The sequence below is a fragment of the Solanum tuberosum genome, unplaced genomic scaffold (assembly GCF_000226075.1).
Source record: "Solanum tuberosum cultivar DM 1-3 516 R44 unplaced genomic scaffold, SolTub_3.0 scf00395, whole genome shotgun sequence".
NCBI classification, from domain to species: Eukaryota; Viridiplantae; Streptophyta; class Magnoliopsida; order Solanales; family Solanaceae; genus Solanum; species Solanum tuberosum.
This window is the reverse complement of record NW_006239328.1, coordinates 93,155-118,452: the sequence shown is the minus strand read 5'-3', so window position 1 is coordinate 118,452 and position 25,298 is coordinate 93,155. Positions and strand designations below refer to the sequence as shown.

General features: G+C 33.2%; 2 pseudogenes; both read right to left on the bottom strand.

Moving 5' to 3' along the window:
• Nucleotides 1-14,853: 14,853 nt before the first annotated feature.
• Nucleotides 14,854-18,195, bottom strand: LOC102585681 (putative pentatricopeptide repeat-containing protein At1g74580; annotated as a pseudogene).
• Nucleotides 18,196-20,162: 1,967 nt separating this feature from the next.
• The window catches only part of LOC102587232 (putative pentatricopeptide repeat-containing protein At1g74580), an 11,856-nt pseudogene continuing 6,720 nt past the window's right edge, over nt 20,163-25,298 (bottom strand).

The window sequence follows — 25,298 nt, the reverse complement described above, 5'->3', positions numbered from 1 at the left end:
AACTGACGGGTAACGTAAGTAATCTATTGCATACTATTTGGAACAATAGATGGGTGGGGGAGTTGCATTTGGAAGCAGTGGAGGGATACTAATACTATAGGACAAAAGGGTCTGGGAAGGGGAGTTAGTAGAGAGTGGTGAGCAATGCATTTCTTGCAAATTAATAGGTCAGAACCAGAATTTAACATGGTACCTGATGGCTGTCTATGCGAAGTGCAAAAGAATGGAAAGAAGGGATCTCTGGTGTGAATTGGGAGCCATGAGAAGTCTCTGTGAAGGGTCGTAGGTAGTGTGTGGTGACTTCAATGTCATCAGATATCCATCAGAAAGAACAAATTGTTCATCTATCAATGGGGCTATGTCAGAATTCTCTGATTGTATTGAGGAGGTGGAGCTTATAGACCCTCCTTTATTTGGAGGGTCTTTTACTTGGAGAAGAGGAGAGAACCATACAACTGCATCAAGGATTGACAGAATAATGTATTATGCTCAATGGGAGGAACTCCTCACCCTCATTAGATAATCAACTCTTCCAAAGTTGGTATCTGATCATAATCCAGTTCTACTGACTTGTGGAGACATGAACTTCAAGAAGTCATACTTCAAATTTGAAAACTGGAGGATGGTGGTTGAAGGCTTCAAGGAGAAAGTGAGTTTCTGGTGGTCATCATTTGTAGTTACTAGTACAGCAAGTTTTGTCTTAGCTGAAAAGCTGAAACTCCTAAAAAGGAAATTGAAGGAATGGAGCAAGAATAATAGAAGCAACTGGAAACAACAAAAGGAAGAAACCCTTGACAAATTGTCCAAATGGGAGATCCTTCAGGAGCAAAGACCACTTACAGATGATGAATAAATGCAACAAACAAATTTGGCAATGTCCTTTGAAGAAGTTGTCAAAAATGAAGAGATAAGGTGGAGACAAAGATCTAGAATACAATGGTTGAAGCAGGGGGATAAGAACACAAAGTTTTTTCATAGAATAGATACATCTCGCAAAAGATACAACACCATAGAATCTTTAAAGGTTGAGGGAAGCAATGTCACTGATCCTACTGATATCAAGGAGGCAATCAAGAGTTACTACGAATATTTGTACAAGGAGACAATCAAGGAGGTCATCAAGAGTTTCTACGAAAATTTGTACAAGGAGACAGAAGTTTGGAGGCCAGAATTACAATTGCAGGGGATTACTTGTATTAATGAGGATGAAAAGGAAGAGTTACAGAAACAAATTGAGGAGGAGGAGATTCTAGAATGCATTAAACTTTGTGCGATGGAGAAAGCTCCTGGGCCCGATGGTTTTCCCATGTCCTTCTATCTTATATTCTGGGAAGTAATGAAAGAAGACATCAAAGGTATGATACACAAGTTCTATAATAATCAGAGGACTGAGAGGAGTTTCAATGCAACATTTGTGGCTCTCATCCCCAAGAAAGTAGGTGCTTCTGAATTGAAGGACTTCAGACCTATAAGTCTAATCTCAGGCATATACAAAGTGTTAACAAAGATACTAGCTGAGAAACTGAAAAAGGTGGTGGATAAGTTGGTCAACAAGCATCAGATGGCCTTAATTAAAGGGAGACAGATAATGGATGTTGCACTTATAGCTAGTGAATGTGTGGATTCAAGATTGAAAGGTGTTGAGCCTGGTGTAATGTGCAAATTGGACATTGAAAAGGCATATGATCATGTAAATTGGAAGTTCTTGCTGAACACCCTCAGACAAATGGGCTTTGGAGAAAAGTGGTTGGATTGGATTCATTTCTGCATCAGCACTGTCCGTGTTTTTCTGTTCTGGTGAATGGTGAACCAGTGGGCTTCTTCCCTTCAGAAAGGGGACTTAGACAAGGTGACCCCTTATCCCACTTTCTATTTATCTTGGCAATGGAAGGTTTCGATATCTTGATGAGAATAGCAATACAAAACAGATGGATCAAAGGTTTTCAGATACAGGGTAGCAGTGGACAAGTTAAAGAAATTTGTCATTTGCTATATGCAGATGACACTATCATTTTTTGTGAACCTCGGGAGGACCAAATAAGATTCTTAAAAACAATCTTATTGTGTTTTGAAGCTTCCTCGGGTTTGAAAGTGAATTGGGGGAAAAGCAATTTATTTCCAATCAAGGAGGTGACAAACATTTTGAATCTGGCAGATATTTTGGGGTGCAAAGTGGAGAATATGCCAACAGTTTACTTAGGTATGCCTTTGGGAAATGAACACAAGAGCATACAAATTTGGGATGGCATTGTGGAGAAAACAGAAAGGAGATTAGCAAGATGGAAGGCTCAATATTTGTCTATGGGAGGCAGACACACTCTCATCAATTCAGTGCTAGACTCCCTTCCTACTTATGTCATGTCACTATTTCCATTACCCCTCAAAGTTCTGAAGAAGCTGGACAAATTAAGGAGGGACTTCCTTTGGCATGGATGCAAAGAAATTAAAGGTTATAACCTAGTCAAATGGGAGATAACCTTGAAAAGCAAAGACAAAGGAGGTATGGGTATTAGAGATCTAAGGAAACAAAACAATAGTCTTTTGATGAAGTGATTATGGAGGTATAATGAAGAGGGGCAAGCTTTATGAAAGGATGTCATCAGATCCAAGTATGGTGATTACAATCCTTGGTGCAATAATGTTAGTGTTGATGCCTATGGGGTAGGGGTCTGGAGACTATCAGAAACTTATGGCAAAAACTTGAAGCTAATACGTACATTGAAGTGGGAAATGGCAGGAGAACTAAGTTTTGGACAGATGCGTGGAACAAACAGATTCCTCTAAAAGAATCCTTTCCAGATATGTTCTTACTATGTAGTAATCCTGATGCAAATATCAATGAGTGTTGGACCGCACAAGGGTGGGATCTAATCTTCAGAAAGTTTTTGAATGACTGGGAAGTGGACAGAGTGGCCAAATTGCTAGAGCTATTAGAAAAATTCCCTAGCATCACCAATGTTCCTGATTCTTTGAGATGGAAACATAGTAAAGATGGGGCTTTCACGGTTAGCAAAGCATACAAAATGGAAAGTCCACAGTAACGCAACTCTAAGCAGAGTTTGTGGAGAAAGGTATGGAGAACCTTAGCACCAACTAAGATAAAATGCTTTACATGGTTGGTTGCTAGAAGGGCTTGCCTGACACATGAAGTGCTGAGGAGAAAAGGAAAGATTATAGTATCTTGGTGTTCATTATGCGGGAACGCAGCAGAGACCAACCAGCATCTATTCTTGCATTGCAACTTTACAACACAAATTTGGGCCATCCTCCTTAGTCTCACAAAAACAAACTGGACCATGCCCGAGCATACTGCAGATTTGTTGAGTTGTTGGATAAGAAGAGGGGGGAGCAAGAGTCAAAAGGCATGGTGGAGGATAATTCCACATTGCATTTGGTGGATAGTATGGAAAGAAAGAAATAGTAGAAATTTTGAAGATAGGTCCAATTCCATTCAGAAGGTTAGATGGGATTGTATTGCATGCTTTTATTTTTGGTGTAAAGAGAAAGGTTTAGAGGTTACAGAACAAATTGTAGAATTATTAGGACCCTTGTAAATATTATTTTTTTCCTCTTCTTTTGTTCCCCTCTGTTTGCAGGTCACCAGCATGAAGGAGATGCTGAAGAATACACCATTACCATTTTCAAAAAAAAATAAAAAAAATAGAGAGTACAAGAACACCATCAAATCAGCTGGAGGTTAAACATGTTAATACAGATCAGGGAGCTATTTCAACATATCCTTCAACTGTTGGGACCAAAACAGAAGATGCCATCAATAACATTTTATATTATGGAAACTCAGAATCCGGTGTTTGTCCTGAAAAACAAGGAGATAGTAGTAGTAGTGGTAGTAGTAGTAGTAGCAGCAGCTACAACAAAGATACATATGTCAAAGAAAACGTTCTTTCCATGGTAAGTTATGATGATATGGAAGATAGGCATAATGAACACAGCATCATGGCAGATTTGGCAAATACAATGGAACCACGTCCACTTCAAACAATTAGTGAGATGGAAGGACGATTTCCACCTGTACACGAGTAAATTCAGAGAATGCAAATGGGAGGAACATTGTCACAAGGTGGTATGATAGTACTTGCTCTATCTAGTGATCGAAAATCCCCTCCAATGGAAGCCTTGCATGCTATTGTTTCTCACCAGAGGCAGGATATAGATACTGGAAATGGACAATTGTCAATAACTCATGGTAATTCTGATAACATGAAAAAAGGACAAGAAGACAGAGAAGAAGACGAAGAAGATGACATTACGTTAATAAAACTTTGTCAAGAAGCTGGTTTATCTCTTAAAGTGATGGCAAAGGGTAAAAACAGTAAAGGAAAAGAAGAAAGCAGCAGCACTAAGCGTCCAACAAGGACTCAGGAAAAGTGGGGGGTCAAAACTGATTTTAAATGAGTTACAAAGCACTGTTTTGGAACATTAGGTCTGTGAGTACACAAAATGCATTTCATAGCGTTCAAATGCTACATAGACATCACAAATTCATGTTGATTGCTCTTATGGAACCATTTCAAGACACAACTCATATTCAAATGTTTAAAAGAAGATTGGGGATGCAGTATGTGAATTATATGCATAGGAAATGAATCTTTCATTTTCAGAATTCAAATTTTGTGTGGTGTTGGTTTATATTTTTCTTGCATCATCAAATCAATTGACTTGCAAAAATACATAAGCCTTGAAATATTTATACGGTATGCTCCGATGATCAGAAAGATTATGCAAAAAAAAAATCATTTTAAGAATATTACTCCCAGCTATTTAGAGATTTTCTTTAATAAATCAGTACGTATGTACGTTATATACAATATAATACATTTTATACAATGAATAGAAACGCTGAAAATTTAGTTAAATTAAGTGGGTGTTTGGTTGTGAAAAAAAAAACTACTCTATTTGAAATTTTTGAAATTGAAATTGTCTTTAGTCATACTTTTTGCAAACCATATTTAGAATTTGGATATATTTTATCTAAACATGATTTAAACACTCAATTTCTAAAAATTAGAAAAATCATCTAACTTGACCAACTTAACCATGTATATATATATTCATTTGAGTTGGCACATTTTATAGTTTGTGCGATGAGTTTCTTAGAAAAATAGACATTGGATGAATCTTGCAACTTTTTGGATTGTGTAGGGATGTTTTTTGTTCATTTATATGACACAAGGATATACTTAAGGTTTAAGTCATAGTTCAGGGATGATTTTAGCCATAAACTCTTTTTAAAACTCAGACTTTTAATATAGTTAAAAGAAAAGAAAAGAAAACCTTATATGTTTAACACCCCAAAACGCAGGATCTCTACGATTGATACCCTCACCAACTCTCACACATGCTGCCCATCAAAAACAAAATTCAACTCAAACGTCAACACCAAAATAATAAAGGGAAAATCCTAACATCTACCACTACAAACAAACTTAGGTCAAACAAAAGTAAGTCACAAAAAAAACATAAAATAATACAGAGAAAACAAAGAAGCTTGTCTTATTACAACATCAAAAAAGGAAGGAATGAAGTCGTGAAAATAAACCAAGGGAAGAACTGCTATTGTCAAGCATGACTTTGAGGAAAGTAGAGAATGTTACTACTTGGCAGCAGCATGGCTTCAAATATTTGCTTTCCAGAACTGAGGCTTATTTTATGTTTAAAAAAATCTCCCAGGACCGGCTGCCGGACAATTCAAAACTCTGTGGATAATGGACCAACCCCTCTACCCTTTCTCCAGTTAAATACCAAACTTTTGTCCGCAGCAAGGTTCAAACTCGTGATGCATGGTTATCTCGTACCTCACGGGTTGCACTCTCATCACTAGACCAAGAGGATTTCCAAAAGACTGAGCTTTTCATTAGGTTTCAGAGACCAAGAGAGCTAAACGAGTAAAATACCTAAAGCCTGTTTAGGTATTTTTGCCACATTTTTTAATTCAAAAACTGAAATTCACCCATCCCACCCTGCACCGCCAAAGAACTCACTTGCCTACCTCACTCATGTTTACATTGGCCAGGCCGGTCTCATTGTGACCCCAAGCATTTAAGCGTGCAGCCTATATTTAGTTTTCTAGCACAAGCATGAAAATTCATCTACGCAAACACTTGTTCTTTTTAAAGTACTGAAAGACTTGTTTCTCAAACTAGTACAATGATCAAACAGGGGCGTAGCTACCCCATAGTGAGGGTGTCCAATTCGTCAGAAAATAATACCCTATATATAAGTAAAATCAGAGGCGTATCTAAGGGGGGGTCACCGGGTTCACTTGAACCCATGGTCCCCTCTCGAGTTCATATATAGTAGTGTTATATTTTTTAAAAAATATTGAAATATAGATGTGTGAACCCACACTTGAAGTATCACATAATGCGATTATGACTGGGTGCACCTCTCTCCGCGAGGTTAGAAATTTGAATTTTATATTTATCTTGTTTTATTTTTCTTTCTAAAATTAGATACACTTCTCTTAAGTTGGTAATTGATATATATATATAAGAATTAATTTTAGACCTATAATTTTAAAATTTTAATGATTTTCAGTAGTAAAATTTTAAATGTCGAACCGAACAAATTTATATCATAGATCAACCTTTTTATAACAGTGCACCCATCATCTCAAAATCCTGGATACGCCTCTGAGTAAAATGATACACGAAGTGATTAAATAACATATTTTGAACACTCTTGACAAAAAAAGGTGTTGTAGCCTAGTGATTTTAGATGTCTTGAAAGAGCTTTAAGTTCTCACTAGCAACAACTTTCCCCCCCCCTTTTTTTGGATATCCTTTGTGAAATTCCTATCTCCGCCACTGACTCATCAAACAGCTGGCATCCTAGAAAACCAGTATAGAGGACGATGAAAACGAGACAGTTATTGCTTACATAACTAGATACCTTATAAATAAATAAAAAATATATCTGGGGAAACACGTACCAACAAGCACATCCCATGGGATGGCCAAGAAAATTATCTATAGTAAAATGAAAAATGGTAATCAGTATAGGGATCAGGGCTTTTCCCACCTTTTAGATGCACATCTGCGCTTAGGTCGTTAGCTGTATAATCTCTATAGAAGCATCCTCTGCTAAGACCTCTGTAAAAGTCATCAACAAGGGAAAATCATGAGCCGCATCAGAAAATACAAACAACTGCTATTAATATTTTGGTGGACAGACCAGAAAATGCCTTTCACTCTCATCACTTCCTCAATGTATGTATGATATATTCATTACAACCCCCGGGGTGGGGGAAAGGATGCATAACATTTCAGGAAGAAACCCCTGAAAGTGATATAGAACATTCATCATGAGATTCTCTACAATATCTAATCATAGAAATGACTTTGATATTGTTCTAAGATCTTCAGACTTCTTTACATTTTACAGTATCTGATTATAGATAAAAAGAATTTAATATTTTGGTGAAATTTCCAACAAATCTATATAAGACGCAAGCTTGGATTTCCTCTTTTATCAGCTTACATTGCGAACAGAAGGTTCTTTACAGCTGAGTTTTACATTTTTGGATGCTGAAGAAGAAAGAATCATGTTGTTAAATTACCTGATCCTAAGAGTACTGAGAGTTGCATCCAGGTGACATCCCTCAGAGAGACTTGGGATGCAACTGTTTTTGCACTAATGGCTTGTTCATGACTCCACAGCTACATTGCTCTTGTAACATGACTTTGATACAGCAAAGTTTCAATCATGTATTGCAAATCCCTTCTCACAAATTGTGGCTCAATGTTACCTTAGTTTGATTCCCATCAATGATCAAGTGACTGGAGGTAGAATGTTTCCATTGTTATGCCGTAATTTTAGTATCGTTAGAAAAATTACTTTTTGAAATGTTCTAAGTATAAAACAATTTAGGAAAAATACTTAGAAAAGCGTCGCCACTTAATTTTTTAAAGAAATTAAGAAAACTTATAATTTAAAAAGACCCTAACAGATTAAGCCTTTAAAAATTACGAGAAAATGGATAAGTGATTCTCATTTACTCTTCAAGAAGGTTTTTAAAGCACTTGAAATGTACGCTAACACGCGGTTATCCTACGACATAGATTAAATATTTGACTATTTTTTGGGGAAATGATTATAAAAATAATTTATAATATTAACTTGAAAAAATAGTTAAACAAAGAATTATTTTTTATTTTTTAAGTGAAGGGGACCTTAATTGAAACATTTGGATCAAAGACAAGTGATTAGAATTTTAACAGAAACTAGATTAATTAAAAAAAAAATTGAATCATTTTTAAAAATTATAATTTAAACCAATTTGGTCAATTAAAATATGAAATTATTTAAAATTAATTGAAGAATAAGTAAAAAGTTTTGACTAAATATATTTGATTAAAATAAAAATACAAGAGTTGAGAAAAAATAAAATTTTATTAAAATAAACTAACATAAAGAATATAGTTCATCTTTTGGGGAACTCAATTATGTTATTTAAAGTTAGAGTTAAATAAAAAAAACAATAAATAATCACAGTTGAATAAAGGGAAAATTGTATATAATAGCAAACTATTAATTCAAATTAAATGCTATAAATATACTTTGATTTAATTGTACCCTACAGCAAACTATTGCTATTTTTGCCACTCTCCCTGGTGGAATCTCGCTCGCCACTCTCGTTTGGTGGCAGTCTCGCTCGCCTCTCTCACTTTATACGAACACAAATGTATAAAATGCGTTTGTGTTTCTATAAAGCGAGAGAAAATTGTATATATACATATATTTTCGTTCCCCTCTCTCCCCTCTCCCAGATATCGCTCGCCACTCTCCCAGATCTCGCTCGCCACTCTCCCAGATCTCACTCTCTCACTCGCCTCTCTCACTTTATACAAAAAACGCAAATTGTATAAAATGCGTTTGTGTTTGTATAAAGCGAGAGAAAATTGTATATATACATATATTTTCGTTCCACTCTCCCAGATCTCGCTCTCTCACTCGCCTCTCTCACTTTATACAAACAGAAACGAAATGTATAAATTGCACTTATGTTTGTATAAAGCGAGAGGAAATTGTATATATATACATATATTTTCGTTCCCCTCTCTCCCCTCTCCCAGATCTCGCTCGCCACTCTCTCAGATCTCGCTTGCTCACTCGCCTCTCTCACTTTATACAAACAGAAACGAAATGTATAAATTGCACTTCTGTTTGTATAAAGCGAGAGAAAATTGTATATACACATGCAAATACATATATCTTTATCCTATACACTTATAATTATATAATACAAATATTTTTTTGCCCAGTTTTTTTTTGCCTTTCTCTCTTTCTCGTTTTATACATAAACAGATTATACAATTGATCTTTTGTATACAACTGCTTTCTTTGTATATGTATAGCGAATTATACAATTGTTTTTTTTGTATATGTATAGCGAATTATACATATATATGTCTGTTATGGAGCGCAATTATATAAACTTCGTTATAGCATACAAATACATATTTTGTGTTTGCTATATGTGAAAGTTGCTCTTGAATAAATTAGGATAGTGAAGGAGATGATGAATTTGGGCCCCTTTTTGGGCCAAATTCGCTATTGATTTGGGCTCTTGGCTCAATTTCCGTTTTGTATACACTTGTTGTATATCAGTGTATATCGGATGTATACAGCCCATTTTTTTTTGCTTTACGAGACCTGTGATCAATTTCCATACCTTCGAACAAGATGGGGTTGACTCGAAACTCAACGGTATGCAAGGGTGGATTCCAAAATAGACTCGGATCGACAATTCATGCAATGAAAACAAAGAATAAAGAATAGCATTGTGTAGTGCGGCTAAAGATGAAAAAAACGTAAGTTGTTGCAACTCACAAAATCAGATTAGCTGAAAGCAATTAACATTTTCATTATCACTCATTCCATGTATCACAAATAGATTTCTCAAATCTTGATACAAACCCATAGTACTAATATGAAACCCAATAGATCTCTGAATGCTAGACTAAGACCAAATAATAAAATATGAAAGATAATATTTAAACTCATGCAGATAGACCCCCAAAAATAAGTGGCAGACAATTAACACAATTGGAACAATGTTAATCTATAGTTAATCAAATAAAAACTTAAACAAGATGATACTATTCTCCAAAGAAGATGTCAGGGGAAGGAAGTTGGTTAATACGAAAGAAGAAACTCATCTCAAACAGTATTTAAACTTACTTTTATCTACAAATAACAAAATGCCAAAAGATTGGCTGCACTAAAGTTGAAATAGAGAGCTAAGATAGCCTTGGTTACACATAAACTCATGTGACTATTTAAAAACAAATATTGCATAGTTTAGGAAAAAAGAAACATACATCAACACTTAGAATTTCAAAAACAAAGTGCACGACATGGATTTCAAGAAATTAACCAAGCTTGAGGTGACTACAAGTATAAAGATCATAAACTTATACTCCAAATAAAATACTAGCTGATAGTAACGCTACTGGGTGTTGGTCTATCCTCCGAGGTTAAGCACTTTTAAACTTTCATGGTTACTATCATTCTGACATTCCGAAAAGTTAAATATAGATAGGAACACTCTTTGACAAATCCATAAATATTGAGACATGCTATGAATATGACAAAACTCAAACAAGAAGCAAAACCATGGCGTAGAGCAACAACACTTGAGAAATCCAAAAGGAAACAGAACAAAATTAACAGAGGTAACATTAGAAATAGAGAGGGGCTAACAGGAAGAAACTGAATCTCGTAACTAAATGAAAACAATCATGTTTAAGACGAGGAACGGAATCAAATAATTTGAACGGAAAGATCACAACCCTAAATCATGAAACTAAGCAACTCTTAATTCATGACAAAAGAAACTAAAATCTGAAAAGGAATGTTACCTTTTCGGGGGCAGCGACGAGCTTAACCACGAAAAACTACCACCACTGTGAGCCAATTTCGATGAGCTCCAGAAAATAAAACAAATTCGAATAGAAGAGACTCACTCAAACTCTATTTTTTTTACATCTCCAGGCTGTGTATTTCTCTTTTAATGTCCAATTTTAATTTTTTTAAAGAGTGAATGAAAGAGATGAATAGATAGACGGAAATTGGGAGATACGAGCGGAATTCCAATGGATTTTTGAATTCCTACGCCCCTTTTCAAGGCAAGGCATGGGTTGTTATTGCTTTTAGATTTTGCCAGAAAAAAAGGGGAAAAGAGACGTGATGATGTACTGTTGACGTCGTTTAGAGGCTGCTGCTGATGTTGACGTTGTGAACGTTACTGTGAAACGCCGCTCACTGTTGTTGTTGTCCTTAAAGTTGCTGGATTTCTGGATTTTGGTCAGCTATGGGGTCGCATACGGGTTCGCTGTTCTTGCTGAGGAGGAAGAGCATAAGGCATCGTTTTGGTACTATTTTCGCGCTGGGTTTGTCGCGTTGTTCGCGAAGAAGACAAGCTATGGGGTCGGGTCGGGTCGTATGCGTTACTGTTGTTGGTTGTTTTGATGGGCTGGATCAGGTTAATTGGGACAAATGACTGCTGAATTTGAGAAGGAAAAATTACGCGGTTGATCAAATTTATACTACTTAATTACTCATCATAGCTATAGTTTGTTATAAATACCACTCACGACTAACATTATACATTAATTATGCGGGCTGACTTCGAGTTTGTATAATTAGCCACGTTTGTATATGTATAATTCGCCAGAATATATAAATACATATGTATAATATACAATTATCTAACATATATACATATAGAATTCACCTCTCTCTCACTCTCTGCCCTCTCTCGCTCGCCTCTCTTCTCCCTTTCCCAATCTCGTTTTCCATATATACAAATACATATGTATAATATACAATTATCTAACTTATATACATATACAATTCACCTTTCTCCCACTATTTACCCCCTCTCTCTCGCCTCTCTCCTCTCTCTCCCAGTTTCGCTCGCCTCTCTCCTCCATATAACATGTAGCTACGAATTGCAATTATCAAACTATAGACATGGAGAATTATTGGGCTATTTTTGAGTGGCTATATGTGAAAGTTTTCCATTTGAGAATGGGGAATGGGTTGCTCATAAGTGTTGGGTTGATGTGGAATTATTGGGCTGCTTAAAATGTTTTTAAGCGAGGAATTGACACAGATAGACAAGTGTTACATATAATTGGCAACATATACCCTAATATTAATTAGCAATTACTAAGCAAATAAAAAATTGGCACATAATAGCCTAAAAGCAATATATTGACATTTTTTTAAAATAATAAAAGATATTTAATATCATCTCTCTTCTAACTTCCAACCAGGACCCTAGAATTATCTCTCTCCTTTCAAATTATTACGTATTTTTTAAAATAATAAAAGAAAAAATAATTTCATCTCTCTTCTAACTTCCAACCACTTCTCCTTAAAACTAGCAAAAGATTATTCAAAACTTTCTCCTTTCAAATTATTTCGCATTTTTAAAAATAATAAAAGAAAATTAATACCATCTCTATTCTATTTTCCAAACATTTCCACTTAAAACTAGCAAATTATTGTTTAGAATTATATCTTTTCTTAAAATTACTGTCAATTATTTTTCCTTTGAACTCAATCTATATTCACTTAACAAATTTGTATACATTTGTTTGCATTGGTATTCACTAATCCATATTCATCTAATAAATTGGTATACATTTGTATTTGGATACATTTGTTGGTATTCATAATAAATTGGTATACATTTATATTTATTTGCATTAATATCTTTCAAATTTTACATAGGTATACATTTGTATTGGATACATTCGTCCATATTCATTTATAAATTGATATACATTTGGTTGCATTAATATCTTTCTAATTTTACATTTGTATTGGATACATTTGTTCGTATTCATAATAAATTGGTATACATTTATTTGCATTAATATCTTTCAAATTTACATAGGTATACATTTGTATTTGATACATTCGTCCATATTCGTTTATAAATTGGTATACATTTGTTTGCATTATCAGATTCAATCAATGAAATTTAATATTTTCAAAAAATGTCATAAATATATTAATTAATTATTTATTAAAAATTGGAAAAACGTCAATTCCAAAAATCACGAAACGTTGCAATTTTTAGGGTTATAATACAAATACGAAAATTTGTAAAAATAAAAAATCTTGCATCCAACTACAAGATAAAAAATGTATAAAATCTCAACTTTTTTTTAAAATAACCCAGATAATCAATATATAAAAAATTGGTATGATTTGAGTTACTTATTGTGAAGAGTTAATGTTGTGATTGATCATTAATGTAAATGTTTTAGAGAAGAAGATAAAAATCCTAAACTTGAAAGAGGGAGAAAAAAGAGGGAAGAAAGAGAGAATTGAAAATACAGTATTTTTTTTGTTGACAAATTATAAGGAGAGGGGAAAAATGAACAATAAAAGCAAATGTTGCTAACTGCTAGGAAATAGAGAGAGAAAATAAGGAAAAAATTATTTAAAAAAAAAGAAAAGAATGTGGCTATTTAATGCCAAATAAATATTAACAAAATCTTTTTTTTGCTAAAAAGTATAAAGTGGCTATTTATTGTCAATAAAGTCTATAGGTTGTCATGCTATGCCATATTTTTCTAAAGAGTTAGAAAAGGGCCCAAATCTTGGTCTAAGTTAAGAAGTTTATCAGAAAATTGTAATCAAACAAATGACCAAATGAATTTAAAATGTAGCCAAATGGAATTTAATCAATGAATTTGGCTAAAACTTGAACAAGATTAATTAACATAAATTAATTAATGAGTTTCTTAATCTTAACGAAATAAAATAATAAATTTTGTTATAAACTAATTAGTTTAAAAATATAAACTATTATATAACTAAGCTAAATCATGACCAAATAATTAATTAAAACAAAATCTTTTTGAGACGATTTTTGAATATTCATAAATGTACTAATTATATACATTATTATATAAAACATATATATTATTCAAAAATTATATAAAAAAAGGCGACAAAACTATTTGAAAATAAACTGCAAACTAACTTTTTTGAATTTTTCTAAAACTAATTATTTTAGATCGTTTGAAATTGAAGAAGCTCGATGATTAATTTATATTGTGGAAGATCAAAAATGAGTGTCAACATTCATGAACAAGATATTGGTGCAAGTTTTCTCTGTGTACAGAAGAAAGGAGCAAAAAAAGTTAAAACAACTATATCTAGACTTCTTAGCTGTGGGCAAGCCCTCTTATCAGTGCCAATGGTATTTCAATGCGCCAATTTCGTTTACATGTCAAATTTATAGTTGAATTAACTTTCATTGATCTTCTGAATAAAATGGAATCTTAATCCAGTAGATTATAGTTTTATTTATCCTTTACACTTTTTCTTTCAAGTGATCTATCAGAAGGTTGGTGAGCGCGATTGGATCTCTGGGAATAAAGTTGAACACTATCTGTGTTCCCATTTTTCTTAGCTTTGAGCATTCTTACTTTGCATTTAAAATTAAAACAATGTAAAAGGTCATTGGATTGCAAAAGGCATGTGTCCTTCTTTCTCATGCATTGCAGCCCAGAGTAATAACTCAATTTTCCATTTTCCTCCCTCAAGATAAAATAATAGGGAAAATTAATTTTCATTCACTTAATCCTCCATCTTTCAATCATTGTTGCATGCAGAATATGTCAGGTGTGTTTTCGAAAATCTTCTGGAAAATTTTAAGACTAAACTCAAGGATTTCTGGAAGAACGTAAGTAGACTAACATGTGTTTAGATAGCTATTTTGTAGGTAATATTGTGACATTTTGGAAAAAGAATCTAGAGAAGTATCTCAAAGAAGATATTACCCAAATAAATTTTTTTTAAAAACAATTTTCAGCTGAAATCGGTCAAACACACAATCATTTCACCTGATAGACTATCTCCGAGATTAGTTTATTTCCCTTAATTTTTTATATATCCAACTTTCAACGATAACAACTATTTAATCAGGTCTTTGAAAACAAATGTGTCGCCTTTTTCTTCCAGAAATCACAAACACGCTTCACTAACATTTTAACCACAAAAGGAAAAAAGAAACAGTAAGAAAATCGAAAGAATATTCATTTACCAAACAACTAGCAATCTTACCCAAAAAACACCTTAAGGCTTAACCTGTTGAAATTTGTAAAACGGTTCATTTACCAGTTAGCTATTACCAATTCATTACTAATTGAATAGCTAGTTGAATCACTTTACTTGTTCCACCATGGCCTAAAATATTTGTACATTATTAATACAAATATTTGTATCCAAGCAAAAGTCTTGTTAGTTTGCAGTGTTTATGTGTACTCTAGTATTTGAGAAAAAGGTAATTCTTTAAATAGGCCAAACCTTCATTGATAATTTCTTCCAAATCTTTTTGTCCCTTATCCCATCGTATGAAAGTTCATAGGCATAATAGGTGATATGATTCTTCTTCAGCAAGTCTTCCACAACGATCTTATGAGCCGCCACATCCTTTTTATCTGCTTCAAAAGTTATGTAAACCACATCAAGGACAACACCCTTCTGCACCATGAGATGAATGATACCAACGGCATCGAGTAGCATGTTCTTCACACATAGGTAATTGATCACTCGTCCCACTGTTTCATTTGATGAAAGAAATTTTTTCAAAAAATTTTCAAGCAAAAACTTTTATCCAAATTCAGTGTTGTCGACCTTGCAAAAATCATCTATCATACAATGGTATGTGTAGTTGTCAGGAGGACAACCACATTCATTCATCTCAAGAAAAAGCTTCTCTGCCATGTCCATTTTCAGCTTTTTAGCAAATGCACTAATTAATATATATTGTATGTTGCAGTAGTACTAGAATATTTATATTGCCTTTTCATTCTTCTAAATAACTCATAAGCTCCATCTAAATCCTCATTCGCACAAAACCCATTTATCCGAGTGCCACAACTCACTGTATCAGGAATAAGATCCCTTCTTTTGAATATCCTCAAGTAATTCTAAAGCTTTCATAAACTTTCTAGATTTACAGAGGCTCTCCATGAGTATATTATATGTGATTATTTTTGGGACACACCTTTTTTCCACCATGACTTTGAAGGTTTCCATCACATCATCAGAAGTTCTAAGCTTGCAAAGTCCATTCAATATTGTGTTATAGGTTATCACATCTGGAACAACATCATGATTCCGCATTGTATTTAGAAAAAATTACTTGGATAGGTGCCTTTTAATAAATAATTACGGATTTTAGCGATACTTTTTATTTATTACCATTTATAACAATACTATGTTAAATTTGCAATATGTATTAAAATGAATTATATATGCAATATATGTTATATATATATTTAAATATATTGTGTTTGTTTGGTAAGAAATTGACACATTATATTACAAATGTATTAAAATGTGTGAAAATGTATTATACATCAATAAAACTTGTATTATATGTGAATAATAAATTGTTCTTTGTAATATGTATTAAAAGTGTATTATAAATGTATTAAAAGTGATCAAATGAAAAAATAATGCTATTGCTATAAATGGTAAATATTTTTTTAATTTAGTATATTTATGTAAGTTACCCATTTATTTAGAATCTCGATTGCATCAGCCAATTTTGACAGTTTGCAATAACCATCAATCAAGGTGTTGAAGGTAAAAATATCAGGAAGGATCCCTTTGGTCACAACATCATTCAGGATATTACTAGCATCAGATACAAAGCCCATCTTGCACAACCCATTGATGAACACATTATAAGTCCATGTATTAGGCCTGCAACTTTTCCGAGGCATTTCAGTAATCAATTTCAATGCTTCTAAGATAAGTCCCTGCTGACACATTCCCTTAATTAAGGTGTTATAGAGGATTATATTAGACTCCATACCTTTACCTATGGCTTCATTAAATAAACTCTTGGCTCTGTTGAAGTCACCATCCTGGCATAATCCGTAAATAAGGGAGCAGAAAGTAAACACATCAGGAACAAAACCTTTGAAAACTACATTATTAAGAATTTTGTCCGCTTTCTGTATCATACCCAATTTACAATGTGCACCAATGATTGTGTTATAGGTGAACGCATCAGGATCGAATCCGCGGTTCACCATTTTATGCAAGTAAGACTCAGCTTCAGCAACCTTTGAGTTTTTAAATAAACCACATATGATAGAGTTATAAGTGACTACATCAGCATTTAAACCTTCTTTTCCAACATCCTAGCAGCTTCATGTAGTTGGTCGTTTACATAAAGACCTTTTAGTAAGAGATTACATGTAAACAAAATTATTTGGAAACACCCTTTTTCAGAATCTTGTTAAGAAGCCTTTCACTTCCTTGGACGTCCCCTTTCTTACAAAGTGTACATATAAGCTTATTAAATGTAGTAACATTAGGAGTTATTCTGAGCCTAAGCATTTCATCAAACAATTCACAAGCCTCAACTCGATAATTCACTTCATAAAATTCAGCAATTACTGTACAGCATGCGACTGCATTAAATTCACATCCTTGATCAAACATGTTATTCAAAAGCCTTAAAGCAACCCGAGGCCGGTTTGTCCTACAAAATGACTTTATCCTAATAGTAAAGGTATATACATCAGGAGAAATACCATTTTCCAGCAATTTCATATAAACTTTATGGGCTTGTTTAAAATAACCATGTTCAACCATATATTCATGATTTTGTTAAACGAATGAACAGATGGGTCATAATTGAAAAAATCCATCTTCTCAAACACATCTACCGCATGTTGAACTTTCCCCTTCTTTCCATAACCTCTAATAGCAGTAATGTACACCCCTTCTATAAACCTATTATCAATACTCTTCCTGACTTCTTCAATGACACCTTCCATTGCCTTGAACTCTCCATAATAACGAAGCTTTTCAACAATACATTTGTAGGTAAACAAATTATGGCTAAACCCATGTTCCTTTTGTCACTGAATTGAATATTTCCAGTGCCCTTAATTGGTTCTTTTGACATTTTAATACAGCGGCAACATGTTTAGGAAGCACAACAACACTCATTTTCTTGATGCCAAATTAGTAAAGGTGAAATGCTGCTCAATTTAGGTCTCTGAGTAAATCAATACTCCCATGAAAATCAGTAAACCAATTCAACTCTTTTATACCTTCTTTTCACTAACATGAAACCCTATAGGCAGGGAAAGGACAAATAACAAAAATGTAAATGGTAGAATAGCATTACCTGAGTCGTTGACTGGGTTTGGTTCGGTGACAACAGAAAAAGAGTCCGCCGGCGAAAAATGTTGGCGGCGAAAGAAAGTGCAGGTGACTAGAGTTTTTACTCAAACCGGACATTTAGGGTATGTTTGGAAAGTTACTTGTTAATTGGAATTGGTGTAATTACTAGGGTAGTAATTACACTGTCTAATAATTACACTGACTTGTTTGGATGTCACAGTGTAATTGCACTGTAATTACACATATCCTATTTGGATGTCACAGTGTAATTACACATGTTCTGTTTGGATGCACAATTGCAATCATAAAATTATATTAAATTTTAAAAATAAAAATTAATTATTTAAAATTTATACTAGACAAATAAGAAACTTTATAAATGACATTAAATTAAATATTTAATATATATATTCTTTTTTGAAAGTATATTAATTAATAAACATCTTTTCTTTAACTAATATTATGAAAAAATAATTGATTTATATCTTTTCAAATTAATATTTTTCAATTGAATTGATCGTAAAAACTAAAAGTATGAAGTTTTTACGAACATCGTGAAATGCATGTTTGATAAAAAGACTAATATATAAATAAAATGTCATAAATTATTAAATGTTTGACAAAACTATAATCTATCAAGTCTAATTAAAAAATGACGTGCAATGTGAATTCAATGTTACTAAAACAAATGAAATTGAAAATATAACATAAGTTATAAATTTCAAAACAAAAAATTTAACATAATACTCTTATAACAAATTTCAACATAGCATGCATAAATATGATTTATTTTTATTTTTTTCTTAAAAAAGAAAACGTAAGTCTATAACCTTACTTAACAATAAATTCTATTTTAATTTAAAAAATTAGAATACTAATAAAATTATGTTAATGAGAAAATAAGCATGACATAAAGAAATAGATAATATAAAAAAATTGCATAGAATCACGTAAAGGAAGGTTGAGAACAAGAAGAAAATGCAATATAATAATATAAAATATAAAATAAACTTTTACAATTTTTTAGAATAATAAAAATAAAAAAGAACTTAAAAATAAATAAGAAAGTAAAAAAAATTAAAACAAAAAAATAAAAATAGAAATAAAAAAAATAAAATTAAAAAGTAATCAACTGGTAATTACACCATGTAATTTCCAGCAGGCTGCTCGTGAATTGTAGAGTGTAATTACCCTCTGCCAATTACACTAATTACCTGCTGACCAAGTAATTACCTGTCCAACCAAACAAGACAGACAGTGTAATTACACTCAATTAGACCAAATTTAATTACCAGAGTGTCCTTCCAAACATGCCCTTACTCATTTATTTGGGAGCTCTTTTCAATATAATCAAGGAAAAAGCTAACTACACATATTTCACCATCATATATACTATGAAAAATTAATTTTATGCCTCATAAAAATAAACTAATTACATATTCCCTAAAAAAAAGTTCTGCTTTTTATTTTTCTCCGTTTTTCTTCTTTTTTAATTTTTATTTTATTTTCTCTTTATTTTTTTATTTTATGTTCCTTTTTTTTCTTTTTCATTTTTATTATTTCTTTATTCTTTATTATTTTTCTTCCTTTTTCGTTCATTTTTTTTTTCAAATCATAATATTTTTTATCTTTTCACCACAACTTAATTGTGATTTTTCGAGTTTTGTATTTTTGGTAGAGTCACATAAGAGCCCTTGGATCAAAATGTTATGAATGATTGAGATTTAATCTTGACCATTGCTATTGGACTGGGTCTAAAATTGATTGGGCTACCAGAATTGGGTCTAAATTAGCTCAATTCAATCAAAATTGGGTCATTTGGGCCAATTAATAAAAAAAAAAACAATATAAACAAAGACAAACAAACCAAAATATAAAATACAAAACAAAATATAAGAAAAAACATTACTATATATTGTAGGAGTAAATTAAACACGTCAAAAATTAAGTGTTCACACCCAAATCTATAGCAACATATTGCATCCCCCGAAGAAGTCGTGCCCCCTCGTGTAGGCTGTCATTGAACGAAGAACTTCAGTGAGGATCATAGGCACCAAAGAAAATCTTTGCGGATTGTTAAAGATGCTTATAACCATCGACAATATATTGATGTTGACAGAATGGGACCTTATCAGGAATATCATGATTCCCAAAAAAGCCATAACGAATACTCTTGGACTCAGATGTACCCATGCTCCACGGGTACATGCAAATTCATGCTGATATTTGTCATAACCTTCTAGATGCTCAAACCTCTGAAAGAGATAGTCTAGCTCGACATTTCCGCCGTCCACATATCTCAACCACCGAAATATATGCAGCTCTAGGAGACTTAGAAAATCACTTGTACAGATGGTTGATGGGATCATCGACAGCCTCCCTCTAATCGATAGTTCGATAACACTACCGAACTCCTCTAATGTAGGAGTGATCTCAAAATCCAAGAACTTGAAATTTACGATGCTCGGTTCCCAAAACCCCATTAGCTGAGTAACGAAGACTTTGTCGCATTGTGTCCCTAGAAGTGACAATAATGCTCCCAAGTGCCCTAGAATCTCAGCCCCGTGTATCCTGTGAATGTTTTGCCACCAATTCCATATGATGTGTGGAGCTGAAACGACCATTTGAATATCCGGCAAATTTTGGTTGATGTTCATCTGAAAGAAAGGTAAAGAGGGTAAGTTTATTTGCTCCAAATCTATTAAGTGTTTTAATTTGGATCATTCATATCAAATTTCACAAAAAATGTATGTCGTCAAGTTTTAAAGAAGAAACTCATTGACATTTGGGTGGTTTCCTAAACTCAACGACAATGCCTTATATTGTCTTGATTAAGGCTATGCAACATGACCTATTTCTAGATTAGGATTTTTTCCTAGATGATTGAGAGTGAGACTGAATAATTGCGAGAAGGCGCACTAACTTAATTGCACCAACTCTGAAACTAAGGAATCCAAAAAGAGTTTTGGAGGAGTGCAGAACACACATCGCGTGTTCAGTGTGTGTTTCTGTATGGCCAAAGACTCGATAGAAAGTGCAATTGACAATGTGAGGAAAGCAGTAACATATAGTGTTTCAAAAATAAATAAGGAACACAAGTTTGGATTTGACTTGCGACCTTTCAGTCAAAGCAATATATCATTTCAATAAAGCAAATAATAAGCTAAAAATAAACAAGTAATCACAATGTTATTCCTAAATTGAGTTTTCTAAGGTTAAAACCTAAGTAAGTTCCCCATCAAAGTCGTCAAGTTGTCGCACTCTATTTCGAACCAATCGAAACAGTTCACAACATAATATGGATGTCACTCTGATTTTGAAAATTGTTTTTTTTTTGTTTTAGAGTCGCCACCTAATTTTAAGAAAACATTAAGAAAACCATTTTTTATATGTAAACCTAATTTTCAGCTACTGTCACTGATTTATGCCACTGTTTTTGCACCAATGGCTTGTTCATGACGCCGCAACTACATTGCTCTTATGACATGACTTTGAAACAACAAAGTTTCAATCATGTATTGCTAATTATTTCCCTTCTCATAAATTGTGGCTTAATGTTACCTTAGTTTGATTCCCATCAATGCTCAAGTGACTGGAGGTAGAATGTTTTTATGAACAAGATATTTTAGTAAGTTTTCTCTATGTACAAAATAAAGAAGCAAAAAAAAGTTAAAACAACTATATCTAGACTTCTTAGCTGTGGGCAAGCCCTCTTATCAGTGCAAATAGTATCTCATTGCGCCAAGTTTGTTTACATGTCAAATTTATAATTGAATTAACTTTCATTGATCTTCTGAATAATACAGAATCTTAATCCAGTAGATTATAGTTTTATTTATCCATACACTTATAAAGTTGAACACTACCCGTGTTTCCATTCTTCTTCACTTTGAGCATTCTTACTTTGCATTTAAAATTAAAACAATGTAAAAGGTCATCATATTTTAAAATGCATGTGCCATTCTTTCTCATGCATTGCAGCCCAGAGTAATAACTCAATTTTCTATTTTACTCTCTCAAGCCAAAATAATAGGAAAAATTAATTTTCATTCACTTAATCCGCCATCTTTCAATCATTATTGCATGCAGAATAGGTCAGGTGTGTTTTCAAAAATCTTTCAAAAAAAATTTCTAAAGGTGTTTTGGAAGAACTTAAGTAAAACTAAACTCAAGGTTTTCTGGAAGAACGTAAGTAGACTAACATGTGTTTAGATAGCTATTTACGTAAGTTATATTGTGACATTATGGAAAAAGAATCTAGAGAAATATCTCAGAGAAGATATTATCCAAATAATTAAAAAAAACAAATTTCAGATGAAATAGGTCAAACACACAATCATTTCACCTGACAGAGTATCTCCGAAATTAGTTTATTCCCCTAATTTTTCATATATCCAACTTTCAACGATAACAACCATTTAATCAGATCTTTGAAATCGATGTCACTTTTTTCTTCTAGAAATCACTAACACACTTCACTAATATTTTAACCACAAAAGGAAAAAAGAAACAGTAGGAGAATCAAAAGAATATTCATTTACCAAACAACCAGCAATCTTACCCAAAAAAAACTTAACCTGCTGAAATTTTACTTGTAAACGGTCCATTTACCAGTTAGCTGTTACCAATTCATTACTAATTGGTTAGCTAGTTGAATAACTTTACTTGTTCCACCATGACCTAAAATATTTGTACATTATTAATACAAGCATATGTATCCAGGAAAAAGTATTTTTAGTCTGCAGTGTTTATGTGTACTCTAGTATTTCAGAAAAAAATAATTCTTTAAATAGTACATACCTTCATTGATAATTCCTTCAAAATCTTTTTGTCTCTTATCCCATCATATAAAAGTTCATAGGCATAATAGGTGATATGATTCTTCTTCAGCAAGTCTTCCACAACACTCTTAGGAGCCGCCACATCCTTTTTATCTGCTTCAAAAGTTATGTAAACCACATCAGGGACAACACCCTTCTGCACCATGCGATGAATGATACCAACTGCATCGAGTAACTTGTTCTTCACACATAAGCAATTGATCACTCGTCCCACTGTTTCTTTTGATGGAAGAAATTCTTTCGAAAAGTTTTCAAGCAAAAACTTGTATCCAAATTCAGCGTTGTCAACCTTGCAGAATCCATCTATCATACAACGGTATGTGTAGTTGTCAGGAGGACAACCACATTCATTCATCTCAAGAAAGAGCATCTCTTCCATGTCCATTTTCAGGTTTTTAGCAAATACACTGATTATTATATTGTAGGTTACAGTAGTATGAGAATATTTATATTGCCTTATCATTCTTTTGAATAACTCCTAAGCTCCATTCAAATCCTCATTCTCACAAAACCCATTTATAAGAGTGCCAAAACTCACTGTATCAACAATAGGACCCTGTTTTGAATATCCTCAAGTAATTCTAAAGCTTTCATAAGCTTTCTAGATTTACAGAGGCTCTCAATGAGTATATTATATGTGATTATATTTGGGACACACCCTTTTTACACCATGACTTTGAAGGTTTCCATCACATCATCAAAAGTTTGAAGCTTGCAAAGTCCATTTAACATTGTGTTATAAGTTATCACATCCGGAAGAACATCATGATCCCACATTGTATTTAGAATCTATATTGCATCAGCCAATTTTGACTGTTTACAATAACCATCAATCAAGGTGTTGAAGGTAAAAACATCAAGAAGGATCCTTTTGATCACGACATCATTCATGATATTACTAGCATCAGATACAGAATCCATGTTGCACAACCCATTGATTATCATATTATAAGACCATGTATTAGGTCTGCAACTTTTCTCATGCATTTCAGTAATCAATTTCAATGCTTTTAAGATAAGTCCCTTATGACACATTTCCTTAATTAAGGTATTATAGAGGATTACATTAGACTTCATACAATTACCTATGGCTTCATTAAATAAAATTTTGGCTCATTTGAAGTCACCATCCAGGGATAATCCGTAAATAAAGGGGCAGAAAGTAAACACATCAGGAACAAAACCTTTAAAATTGCATTATTAAGGATTATGTCCGCTTTCTGTATCATACCCGATTTTCAATATGCACCAATGATTGTGTTATAGGTGAGCGTATCGGGATCGAACCCGCGGTTCACCATTTTATGCAAGTAAGACTCAGCTTCAGCAACCTTTGAGTGTTTGCATAAACCACATATGAGAATGTTAAAAGTGACTACATGAGCATTTAAACCTTCTTTCCTCAAAGCTTCCAACATCCTAGCAGCTTCATGTTGCTGGCCGTTTACAGAAAGACCTTGTATTAAGAGATTAGATGTAATCAAATTTGGAAACACCTCTCTTTTCAGAATCTTGTTAAGAAGCCTTTCACTTTCTTGGAAGTCCCCCTTCTTAAAAAGTGTACACATAATCTTATTAAATGTAGTAACATTAGGAGTTATTCACAAGCCTGAACTCAATAATCCACTTCATAAAATCCAGCAATTATTGTACAACACGTGATGAGTCCTCAAATTGGACTCATTTAGGGCTATATTTTGATAGAATTAGTGTCATCAAATGCATATTTTGTCTCAATATCTAATAAAACCCTTAAGTTTCAGGTATTTTGAGTTTGAGGGAAAGCGTGGACACTACTTAGCAAAAGGAAAAAGGCAGTTGAAAGAATGAAAAATAAAGATCTGAGAATCACTGAAACCATTCGGCGAGTCGCCAAAAGGTCTTATCCTCGCCTTTTGTTCCAGTGTGCTGAGTCCTGAAGGAATGGATCAAATCGGTGGTGAAAAAGAGCAGTCGGCGTATCATCGAGCAGTTTCGCGAAGCAGTACTATGTCGCCCAAATTATCCAAAGCACGACGATGCTGAAGGGTAGAGCAAGATGATGATTAAACACACCAAAGGGCGGATCTCCAAGTTGATTGGCGATCTCGACTAACTGCGCCGAGTGATCCGCTGCAGCATAGATTTTTGAAAACTATAAATACTTGTTGAGAGTTGTGGCTTATTATTAGATTTTAATATATAATTTTAACATAGATTTTGAGTTCTAAGTTTGAGAGGGTTTGAAGAACTTGAAGATTCAAAGGGGTTCAACTCAAA